Below are 13,309 nucleotides of genomic sequence, written 5' to 3' on the forward strand. Positions count from 1 at the left end.
GTTTAGTCAACGGATCTGCCACATTCAGGTCCGTATGTATTTTACAAATCTCTATGTCTCCATTTTGAACACTTTCACGAATGGAGTTGAAGCGACGCTTGATATGCCTGGTCTTCTTGTGAAACCTGGGCTCCTTTGCAAGGGCAATAGCTCCAGTGTTGTCACAGAAGAGAGTCATCGGGTCCGACGCATTGGGTATGACTCCTAGGTCGGTAATGAACTCCTTCACCCAGACTGCTTCTTGTGCTGCCTCCGAGGCTGCCATATACTCTTCTTCACATGTAGATCCCACCACGACGCTTTGCTTGCAACTGCACCAGCTTACTTCCCCACCATTCAAAATATACACGTATCCGGTTTGTGACTTAGAGTCATCCAGATCTGTGTCGAAGCTAGCATCGACGTAACCCTTTACGACGAGCTCTTCGGCACCTCCATAAATGAGAAACATATCCTTGGTCCTTTTCAGGTACTTTAGGATGTTTTTGACCGTTGTCCAGTGTTCCTTGCCGGGATTACTTTGGTACCTACCTACAAACATTCGGCAAGGTTTACATCAGGTCTGGTACACAGCATGGCATACATAATAGACCCTATGGCTGAGGCATAGGGGATGACACTCATCTCTTCTATATCTTCTGCCGTGGTCGGGTATTGAGCCGTACTCAATCGCACACCTTGCAATATAGGCAAGAACCCCTTCTTGGACTGATCCATATTGAACTTCCTCAACATCTTGTCAAGGTACGTACTTTGTGAAAGACCGATGAGGCGTCTTGATCTATCTCTATATATCTTGATGCCTAATATATAAGCAGCTTCTCCAAGGTCCTTCATTGAAAAACACTTGTTCAAATAGGCCTTTATGCTTTCCAAGAATTCTATATCATTTCCCATCAACAATATGTCATCCACATATAATATGAGAAATGCTACAGAGCTCCCACTCACTTTCTTGTAAACGCAGGCTTCTCCATAAGTCTGCATAAACCCAAACGCTTTGATCATCTCATCAAAGCGAATGTTCCAACTCCGAGATGCTTGCACCAGCCCATAGATTGAGCGCTGGAGCTTGCACACCTTGTTAGCATTCTTAGGATCGACAAAACCTTCCGGCTGCATCATATACAATTCTTCCTTAAGAAAGCCGTTAAGGAAGGCCGTTTTGACGTCCATTTGCCATAATTCATAATCATAGAATGCGACAATTGCTAACATGATTCAGACGGACTTCAGCTTCGCTACGGGTGAGAAAGTCTCATCGTAGTCAACCCCTTGAACTTGTCGATAACCCTTAGCGACAAGTCGAGCCTTATAGATGGTCACATTACCATCCGCGTCTGTCTTCTTCTTAAAGATCCATTTATTTTCTATGGCTCGCCGATCATCGGGCAAGTCAGTCAAAGTCCATACTTCGTTTACATACATGGATTCTATCTCGGATTTCATGGCTTCTAGCCATTTTTCGGAATCTGGGCTTGCCATCGCTTCCTCATAGTTCGAAGGTTCACCATTGTCTAACAACATGATTTCTAGGACAGGGTTGCCGTACCACTCTGGTGCGGAACGTGTCCTCGTGGACCTACGAAGTTCCGTAGGAGCTTGATCCGAAGTATCTTGATCATCATCATTAACCTCCTCTCTAATCGGTGCAGGCACCACAGGAACATTTTCCTGAGCTGCGCCACTCTCCGTTTGAAGAGGCAGTACTTCATCAAGCTCCACTTTCCTCCCACTTACTTCTTTCGAGAGAAACTCTTTCTCTAGAAAGGATCCATTCCTGGCAACAAATATCTTGCCTTCGGATCTGAGGTAGAAGGTATACCCAATGGTTTCCTTAGGGTATCCTATGAAGACGCATTTTTCCGACTTGGGTTTGAGCTTTTCAGGTTGAAGTTTCTTGACATAAGCATCGCATCCCCAAACTTTTAGAAACGACAGCTTAGGTTTCTTCCCAAACCATAATTCATACGGTGTCGTCTCAACGGATTTCGACGGAGCCCTATTTAAAGTGAATGCGGCAGTCTCTAAAGCATAGCCCCAAAATGAGAGCGGTAGATCGGTAAGAGACATCATAGATCGCACCATATCCAATAGAGTGCGATTACGACGTTCGGACACACCGTTACGCTGAGGTGTTCTAGGCGACGTGAGTTGTGAAACGATTCCACATTTTCTTAAGTGTGTGCCAAATTCGTGACTTAAATATTCTCCCCCACAATCTGATCGTAAGAACTTTATTTTTCTGTCACGTTGATTCTCAACCTCACTCTGAAATTCCTTGAACTTTTCAAAGGTCTCAGACTTGTGTTTCATTAAGTAGACATACCCATATCTACTCAAGTCATCGGTGAGAGTGAGAACATAACGATAGCCACCGCGAGCCTCAACACTCATTGGACCACACACATCAGTATGTATAATTTCCAATAAGTTGGTTGCTCGCTCGATTGTTCCGGAGAACGGAGTCTTGGTCATTTTACCCATGAGGCATGGTTCGCACGTGTCAAATAATTCATAATCAAGAGGCTCTAAAAGTCCATCTGCATGCAGCTTCTTCATGCGTTTGACACCTATGTGACCAAGGCGGCAGTGCCACAAGTATGTGGGACTATCATTATCAACTTTACATCTTTTGGTATTCACACTATGAACATGTGTAACATTACGCTGGAGATTCATCAAGAATAAACCATTCACCAGCGGGGCATGACCATAAAACATATCTCTCATATAAATAGAACAACCATTATTCTCGGATTTAAATGAGTAGCCATCTCGAATTAAACGAGATCCTGATACAATGTTCATGCTCAAAGCTGGAACTAAATAACAATTATTGAGGTTTAAAACTAATCCCGTAGGTAAATGTAGAGGTAGCGTGCCGACGGCGATCACATCGACCTTGGAACCATTCCCGACGCGCATCGTCACCTCGTCCTTCGCCAGTCTCCGCTTATTCCGCAGCTCCTGCTTTGAGTTACAAATATGAGCAACCGCACTGGTATCAAATACCCAGGAGCTACTACGGGTGCTGGTAAGGTACACATCAATAACATGTATATCACATATACCTTTGGTGTTGCCGGCCTTCTTGTCCGCTAAGTATTTGGGGCAGTTCCGCTTCCAGTGACCACTTCCCTTGCAATAAAAGCACTCAGCTTCAGGCTTGGGTCCATTCTTTAACTTCTTCCTGGCAACTGATTTACCGGGCGCGGCAACTTCCTTGCCGTCCTTCTTGAAGTTCTTCTTACCCTTGCCTTTCTTGAACTTAGTGGTTTTATTCACCATCAACACTTGATGTTCCTTTTTGATCTCCACCTCCGCTGATTTCAGCATTGAATATACCTCGGGAATGGTCTTTTCCATCCCCTGCATATTGAAGTTCATCACAAAGCTCTTGTAGCTTGGTGGAAGTGACTGAAGGATTCTGTCAATGACCGAGTCATCCGGGAGATTAACTCCCAGCTACGTCAAGCGGTTGTGCAACCCAGACATCTTGAGTATGTGTTCACTGACAAAGCTATTTTCCTCCATCTTACAACTAAAGAACTTGTCGGAGACTTCACATCTCTCAACCCGGGCATGAGCTTGTAAAACCATTTTCAGCTCCTCGAACATCTCATATGCTCCGTGTTGCTCAAAACGCTTTTGGAGCCCCGGTTCTAAGTTGTAAAGCATGCCGCACTGAACGAGGGAATAATCATCAGCACATGACTGATAGGCGTTCATAACGTCTTGGTTTGCTGGGAATGGTGCTTCACCTAGCGGTGCTTCTAGGACATAAACTTTCTTGGCAGCTATGAGGATGATCCTCAGGTTCCGGACCCAGTCCGTACAGTTGCTGCCATCATCTTCAGCTTGGTTTTCTCTAGGAATGCGTTGAAGTTGAGGGCAACATTCGTGGGCCATTTGATCTACAAGACATATTGTAAAGATTTTAGACTAAGTTCATGATAATTAAGTTCATCTAATCAAATTATTCAATGAACTCCCACTCAGACAGACATCCCTCTAGTCATCTAAGTGAAACATGATCCGAGGCAACTAGGCCGTGTCCGATCATCACGTGAGACGGACTAGTCAACATCGGTGAACATCTCCATGTTGATCGTATCTTCTATACGACTCATGCTCGACCTTTCGGTCCTCCGTGTTCCGAGGCCATGTCTGTACATGCTAGGCTCATCAAATCAACCTAAGTGTATTGCGTGTGTAAATCTGGCTTACACCCGTTGTATTCGAACGTTAGAATCTATCACACCCGATCATCACGTGGTGCTTCGAAACAATGAACCTTCGCAACGGTGCACAGTTAGGGGGAACACTTTCTTGAAATTAATTTGAGGGATCATCTTATTCAAGCTACCATCGTTCTAAGCAAATAAGATGTAAAACATGATAAACATCACATGCAACCAAATAGTGACATGATATGGCCATTATCATTTCGCTCCTTTGATCTCCATCTTCGGGGCGCCATGATCATCGTCGTCACCGGCATGACACCGTGATCTCCATCATCATGATCTCCATCATTGTGTCTTCATGAAGTTGTCACATCAACTATTACTTCTACTACTATGGTTAACGCTTTAGCAATAAAGTAAAGTAATTACATGACGTTTATGTTGACACGCAGGTCATAAATAAATTAAGACAACTCCTATGGCTCCTGCCGGTTGTCATACTCATTGACATGCAAGTCGTGATTCCTATTACAAGAACATGATCATCTCATACATCACATATATCATTCATCACAACTTTTGGCCATATCATATCACAAAGCACTTGCTGCAAAAACAAGTTAGACGTCCTCTAATTGTTGTTGCAAGTTTTTACGTGGTTTCTAGCAAGAACGTTTCTTACCTACGCCAAAACCACAACGTGAATTGCCAATTTCTATTTACCCTTCATAAGGACCCTGTTCATCGAATCTGATCCGACTAAAGTGGGAGAGACAGACACCCGCCAGCCACCTTATGCAACTAGTGCATGTCAATCGGTGGAACCGGTCTCACGTAAGCGTACGTGTAAGGTTGGTCCGGGCCGCTTCATCCCACAATGCCGCCGAATCAAGATAAGACTAGTAACGGCAAGATAATTGACAATATCGACACCCACAACTGCTTTGTGTTCTACTCGTGCATAGAAACTACGCATAGACCTAGCTCTAATACCACTGTTGGGGATCATAGCAAAAAATAAAAAAATTCTACGCATCACCAAGATCAATCTATGGAGTATTCTAGCAACGAGGGGAATAGGAGTGCATCTACATACCCTTGTAGATCGCGAGCGGAAGCGTTCAAGTGAACGGGGATGATGGAGTCGTACTCGTCGTGATCCAAATCACCGATGAACAAGTGTCGAATGGACAGCACCTCCGCGTTCAACACACGTATGGTCGGGAAGACGTCTCCTTCTTCTTGATCCAGCAAGGTGGGAGGAGAGGTTGATGAAGATCCAGCAGCACGACGGCGTGGTGGTGGATGCAGCAGGGTCTCGGCAGGGCTTCGCCAAGCACCAACGAGCGGGAGAGGTGTTACGGGAGGGAGAGGGAGGCGCCAGGGGCAAGGGGTGCGGCTGCCCTCCCTCCCCCCTCTTTATATAGGGGCCTTGGGGGGCGCCAGCCCTAGGAGATCTGGTCTCCAAGGGGGGCGGCGGCCAAGGGGTGGCTTCCCCCCAAGCCAAGTGGGGGGCGCCCCCACCCCTAGGGTTTCCCAACCCTAGGCGCAGGGGGGGCCCAAAGGGGGGGTGCACCAGCCCACCAGGGGCTGGTTCCCCTCCAACTTCAGCCCATGGGGGCCTCCAGGATAGGTGGCCCCACCCGGTGGACCCCCGGGACCCTTCCGGTGGTCCCGGTACAATACCGGTAACCCCCGAAACCTTCCCGATGGCCGAAACTGGACTTCCTATATATAAATCTTTACCTCCGGACCTTTCCGGAACTCCTCGTGACGTCCGGGATCTCATCCGGGACTCCGAACAACTTTCGGGTTACTGCATACTAATATCTCTACAACCCTAGCGTCACCAAACCTTAAGTGTGTAGACCCTACGGGTTCGGGAGACATGCAGACATGACCGAGATGCCTCTCCGGCCAATAACCAACAGCGGGATCTGGATACCCATGTTGGCTCCCACATGCTCCTCGATGATCTCATCGGATGAACCACGATGTCGAGGACTTAATCAATCCCGTATTCAATTCCCTTTGTCAATCGGTATGTTACTTGCCCGAGACTCGATCGTCGGTATCCCAATACCTTGTTCAATCTCGTTACCGGCAAGTCACTTTACTCGTACCGTAATGCATGATCCTGTGACCAACTCCTTGGTCACATTGAGCTCATTATGATGATGCATTACCGAGTGGGCCCAGAGATACCTCTCCGTCATACAGAGTGACAAATCCCAGTCTCGATTCGTGCCAACCCAACAGACACTTTCGGAGATACCCGTAGTGCACCTTTATAGCCACCCAGTTACGTTGTGACGTTTGATACACCCAAAGCACTCCTACGGTATCCGGGAGTTGCACAATCTCATGGTCTAAGGAAATGATACTTGACATTAGAAAAGCTCTAGCAAACGAACTACACGATCTTTGTGCTATGCTTAGGTTTGGGTCTTGTCCATCACATCATTCTCCTAATGATGTGATCCCATTATCAATGACATCCCCATGTCCATAGTCAGGAAACCATGGCTATCTGTTGATCAACGAGCTAGTCAACTAGAGGCTCACTAGGGACACATTGTGGTCTATGTATTCACACATGTATTACGATTTCCAGATAACACAATTATAGCATGAATAATAGAAAATTATCATGAACAAGGAAATATAATAATTTTTTATTATTGCCTCTAGGGCATATTTCCAACAAATAGGTTGAATAGCCACGCACAAGGGTGGAGACGCACAAGGGTGGATAAGGAAGAATGGATCACTGAAGATTCAAAAACAAGGCCGCATGCGGAGTGATGAAATAGCAAGTGACTGGTGAGGAGGGTGGGCGGGTGTTGATTGTTTAATTTTTCATGCTGTGGTTATAAGAACGGCTTGTAAGTTAATTTGCTGCAGTTATAGAAACAAAACAAATTTAAATAAGAACGCCTTTTGCTTCTTATGTATTTTTACTCAGCGGAGAAAAAATCAGAGGCACATGTTTCCTTGTTATTTTCCGCAGCCGTGGGTTTCTGAATGTGGATGTTGTAAGAATACAAGCATGCTTCTCTGCTGCTACATAGAGAGATAAAAATAACTGAAGTGCACAGGCAGCCACGGCCATGGCACTAGTGGGTGTTCAACTGTGACTCTCACGGTTGCATGGTAATGTCCATCGTCGTTGCACGGAAACATTTTTAAGCAACGAATCTGGGTCGTGCTTCTGGGGGCCGCATAACTGTGGCTTTCTTGGTAACTATGCCTCTCCTGTTCTCACGCATGTTCTTCTGTTATGAATGCATGTCTGTAAGTAATTGAAATATAGAGCAGATAACCGTGCTTGCGATGCGTGTCGAACCGTGCCTTATGTGCCTTCATGGCGTGCTTGTGTGATGCAAAGATTTCAAAGACAACGGTTCATAGTTGTGTTTGTGTTTCTGTTTCACAAATGGATATAGTGCCTGGCAGTAGGTTCACGGTGTTTCCTGTGAGAGAATAACGGCTTTACATGCTACTGAAGCACGAGGAATGACGGTCGTGCCTGTGTGGCATGTAGAACAGTGCGTCTTGTATCACTTCACGACTGTTGTGTGGTACGTGACAAACTGTGCCTCTGCCATGGCCGTGCCTGTGTGACAGGTAGAACAGTGCATCTCGTATCACTTTCCTACAAAGGCATGACCGTGTGTGTGGTACATGACAAACCGTGCCTCTACCATCACTTCACTTGCTTGCTTTTTTCTGTGAGCGTTTCGGCAGAATCATCTGCAAGGCAGAGGCACAGCCTTGAATCCCCCTTAACTTTGAAACTGTCTTTATAGTGACTTCATGGTTAACGTGCCCGTGGAAAATTTTGCCTCTCATAGAGGCAAGATGACTGCAAAACCGTGCTTCCGGCGTCGAACTAATTATTCTAATGAATATGTGCGGTAAATAATTAAAACACGGATGGGCACTCCCGTGCCTGGCCTGCTTGTACAACAGTGCATCATGTTTGATGAAAGCCGTGGCTCTATTTAATGCTTCAAGCAACCATCTACCATTTACTTGTTATGAGTAGTAATTAACCCGGAGCCCCCTGTAAAAAAAGAGGTAATTAATCTGGACCCCTCCGCTCCCCGTCGGTATTTAAGTCGTTTCGTGGATTGATAGGTTGTAATCCATTTTTCCAGATCCACCTCTCTGAGCACTGGTCGTGGGTGGCGCCACCCAGCAATGGAGGTGGAGATGGAATGTGCTACTTGTAGCACCAAGAGGGCGAGAGTGGTGCCACCGGCGATGCCGCCTTCTGGTGGTGTGCTGGTCGTCAGAGGGGAGGGAAGCGGCGAGCGTGCTCTCCCTCGATCCAAGGAGGGAGAAGGGGAGTGTCGTCCAGACCTCATCAGCGACCTCCCGGACGCCATCCTCGGTGAGATCATCTCTCGTCTCCCCATCAAGGAGGGCATCCGTACTCGAATCCTCGCTTGTCGGTGGCATCCTTTATGGTGCACCGCTCCTCTGAATCTCGACTCCCGTGAGATCTCTGTCTTTCGTCTTTTAACGATGGGGAAACAGTTCATATCGAGACCATATCTCAGCTGTCCGCCGTCACCAAGGAGTGCGTCCGCAGATGCTATTTCGGAACTCGACGCTCTCGAAATTTTGTCGCTGATGTTGTTAGTCTTCCGGAATCCATTCTGTCCAGCCATGAGGGCTGTGTTAGCCGCCTCTCTATCCCGGCGTGCTACCTACGGTGCAGACCCTCCACCGTTGATGCCTGGTTGCGATCCTCAAAGATGAACAATATTCAAGTTCTTGATTTCTACTACCTCTTCCCAGGATTTTTGACGCAAGAGGTCACACTACTGGATGTATGTACTTCATCTACGCCCTCGGCACCTGAGTCCGTGTTTCAGTTTTCCTCCTCTCTCCACACCCTCGCCTTTGCTCTTTGCCAAATACCAGACAATTACGTAGGGACGCTTAAGCTACCACTGGTCAAAAGACTCTCGCTTGTGGAAGTTGATATATCAGACGTCTCGCTGCAAAGCATAATCCACTCTAGTTGCCCTCACTTGAGTCTCTGCTGCTTGTTTGCAGTAGAGGAGGTCGTCGCATCACAATAAACTCGTGTAACCTTGTAAGCATTGGCATTTGTTGTGCACACGGCAAACTCATTATTGAGGATGCCCCTTCGGTTCGACGGTTGATCGACGATGGTCTGGTCGACGACTGTTCGATAATCGTTGTCTTTGCACCTAAACTGGAGACGTTAGGTGAATTCGTGTTCGTGTCTCCCTCCACGTGTCTTGAGGTACTGACTTTCCTTGATATTGGAACAGAGCTGCACTTGTTCCAATGTTTGTTCTATTAATTTGATGACCTATGTTCTATTCTTCATGCAGAGTCGGGACTTCAAGGTAACCGGTGTGTCTGCACCTAAACCGTATCCATGTGGTCTCACCTGTCTTGCATATTGAGTTTTCACGATACTTTCAGCTTAATTTTGTTTGTGAGGAAACAAGTTTTATTTAATCCAACCTTTATTCTATTAGTTTTGTGATCCATCTTCTGTTAATTTTCATGAAGGGTTTGGAGGCAGTCAGTCTAACAACAATGCGTCAATCTGTTAAGACCTTTGCTTATCTACATGTATTATAAAGTGGACATCGTTGTTGAATTGTTGCAATCCTTTCCAAAACTGGAGAACTTGTTTGTCGAGGTGATGATCTTCAGAAATGTGCATACTGTAGTACTCGTTCCATTTCAAAATGGTTATCTTAAATTTGACTGGAATTGATGCACCCATATCTACACAAGATTTATTGTTGGATACACATCCATATCTAGACAAGTCTATGTCAAACTTCTTGTTACGGAGGTGGTAGAATTAATTGTTTCATTTGGTTTTTCGATGGTCTATATCTCTTTTTATAGACGCTAAGTATTTTCAACCTATCATTTATATTTTAGGGACGGTTTTCATGGTGAATAAAACAAATGGCGTCTTAAGCACCGGCAGTTTCTCAAACATCACGACATTTGTCTGAAGACAGTATCGCTGGAACATTATGTTCGCTCCCGGAGTTACAATGAATTTGCGATGTTCTTTGTTCTGAGTGCAAAGGATATGGAGACCATCACCATTAAGTTTATCTCCCCTCCCGCAGAGTTCACGGGAGTATTTTACTAAGAGCAACAGAGGGTTCTGGAGTGGCATAAAAAGGCTTCTAAACGTGCTGGTCTTAGATTATCATCAAGTTGCAGCCACGTGCGTCCGCATTTAAGAAACATAAGTGTTGAGTACCTGGATTTGACGGTTCTATTCAGGTGTGGATGCTGAAATCAGATCTGGTGTTAGTTGTTCAGGTGTATGGAGTTATTTGTTGTTGCGATCGTTTGAGCTCGGGTTTTATGTAAACTTTATCAGACAACTTGTAGTCTTTGCACCTTGTGTAGGCTTGTTTGTTTTTGTGTTGCGTGCAGCCATGAAGGAGCTCCCAACTGCTAAAATCTACCTAGTTTTGTGTCTTTTTGAGTTGATGCTACAACATGTCATGGTCCCCAGTCCCGTGGAAATGTGCGAGAAAACGTGTGCCTCTTTGTGTGTAGTAAATGAGTGACCCCTCCATTTTCGGTAATAGAGGCACGACCGTTCATACTATTATCTACTGTTGTGTCAAATGTGGAGTTTTGCAGCTTTGTACAGGCCGAAGGACTATAAAATGCTGTGGCACCAAGATTAAAAGACATAAAGTAGATTTATTTTTTCAGTGGAGAGATGCACGATGTATGTCTAACTGTGCCTGTGTTGTATGTACGACAGTGCCTCTCGTATGTACCTGTCATGCACACAATGCATGCACAACCATGCCTGTATTGCAGGTAGAGCAGTGCTTCTCGTATGTACCTGCCATATGCACAGAGGTAGCTGCAGTTGAGCCCTTGCACTGTTTCTGCTCCTCGTACTGTGGTTATAAAAACGGCTTGTAAGTTTATTTGGTGCAGTTATAGAAACAAAACAAATTTAAGCAGAACAGATTTTGCTTGTTTAGGTATTTTTATTACTCAACAGAGAAAACATTATAAGGGCGACATGTTTGCTTGTAAATTTCTGCAGCCGTTTCTTTATGAAGGTGGATGCTGTAAGAATACAACCATGCCTCTGCTGCAACACAACATAGAGAGCCACCACCACGGTCAACCAAACATGTTTCCCGGGGCCTTACGTAGCGCCTTTAGTGACCGCACAACCGAGTTTCTACTCAACAGGCCACACCCAGATGCGTCTCGAGGATTGAAGCCATGCCACTGCAGACTCACAACCTTGCTTTCACCTTGTTGTGGCATCGTGACGTTCGTTCTTTGCTTGAAAAACGTGCCTTCCACAGCCACTTGACTGTGCGCCTAACAAAGGAGCAACGCTAGCTAATAAAGTGCCTCTTCTACTACTAAAAGCATGGCCGTCATTGCTTCACTTCCATGCCTCTGACAGTGGCTCCTTGGTACAGAACCGTGGTTGTAGAGACTTCTTGCCCGTGCTTTTAAGAACAGTGTCTCTCGAATCGGCCATTCTTTCCCTCACAAAGTAAACAGTGAGGGTTCACATCTGAATCCAATTCCGTTGTGTTTGTGCAGTAGACACACGAATGTGACTCTATGTAATACTAAACTGTGCCTCCAAGGGTTCTTGTCCGTGCCTCTCCGTTTGAACGAGTCGACGGAATCATTCAGAACACAAACACAAGCGAACATGACTCTATATAATACCACACCATGCCTTTGTGGCTTCCCACCCGTGCCTATGACCTGAAACACTGAAACACAGAATGCCAGGAACGTCCACGCCTTCATGAGTGGACAAGTCATGACTCTAGTTGGTACACATAACCGTGGCTGTAGAGACTTCACGCCCGTGCTTTCAAAAACATCGTCTCTCGAATCGGCCATTACGTTCCTCACAAAGTAAACAGATAATGTTCACATGATGTTACAAAAGTTTCCACACAAGGATATTACGAAAGAAAAAAAGAGAAACTTCAATCAACTGCGAACCAACATTGCCTCATTACAACGATACTGGAAACCAAAATACATTTGTTAACAAATTTACTGACAACGAAATTTCACAACACAAAATAAGAAACTTCTAGTCCACTTCTTAATTACTTCAGGTACAACGATCAGGGCCGCTGCTATCTATCTAGTCCCCAGAGACTGCTTGTTCGTTTGCTGGGCGCACAATCCCTCAGACTCCTTTTTTCATACCCTCTGATTGCTCCACCATCCGGTCGCGCTCAACGATGAGTGTTGCCTTCTCATTCATAAGAACTGCGACGAAGGCTTTGTTCTCCTTATAGAGCTTCCTCCAGTGCTCGACCGCCCTCAAGAGCTCAGCATTCGTAGCCACCTCCAGTTCATAATGCCTCTTCCAGGAATTGATGACGTCAACCGCATCATTCTTCTTAATTTAGGCAATGGTGTCGTCGAGGATCTTATTCATATGGTCAAAGACGGAGGTCTTAGGCTTATCGCCTCCGAGATGAAACTGCCTGTGTGACTTAGTTCCCAGAGACTTCTCATTGTGTTGATGGGCGCACAGTTCCTTGATCTCCATTTTCAAACCTTCTGATTCATCCACCAGACGGCCGTGCGCAATGAGGAGCTTCGCCTTCTCATTCCTAAGATCTGCGATGTTGGCTTTGCTCTCATCGTACAACTCCTTCCAGCTGTAGAGGTTCTTCTCCAGCATCGCTATCTCACGACGGCTCTCCTCGTGGAACTCCCTGCAGCCATCGATGACCCTCAACAGCTCATCATTCTTGGCCTTTTTGCGCTTATATAGATTCTTCCACTAGTTGATGACGTCCACCGAATTATCCTGCTTAACTACGACCCAAACATAGGTCTCAGACTAATCGCATCCGAGATGATTCTGCTTGTGCGAACCATCGACTGGTCCTAAGAGTTCACTGTCGCTACGGGAGCTGTTAGATCTTCCTAAGGACACCCCACACACCACTCTCTTCCTTTTTCTCAACTTTGAGTTGCTCCTTAATTGTGCGACAGGGCAGTTCTGAATGAGTTCGTGATGGAGCCTAACCCTAGCTCCAATTGACTGAAAATCAGTATCAGGAAGACACACCCTCATC

Source organism: Triticum urartu, chromosome 2 (genome assembly GCF_003073215.2).
Source record: "Triticum urartu cultivar G1812 chromosome 2, Tu2.1, whole genome shotgun sequence".
Taxonomy (NCBI): Eukaryota; Viridiplantae; Streptophyta; class Magnoliopsida; order Poales; family Poaceae; genus Triticum; species Triticum urartu.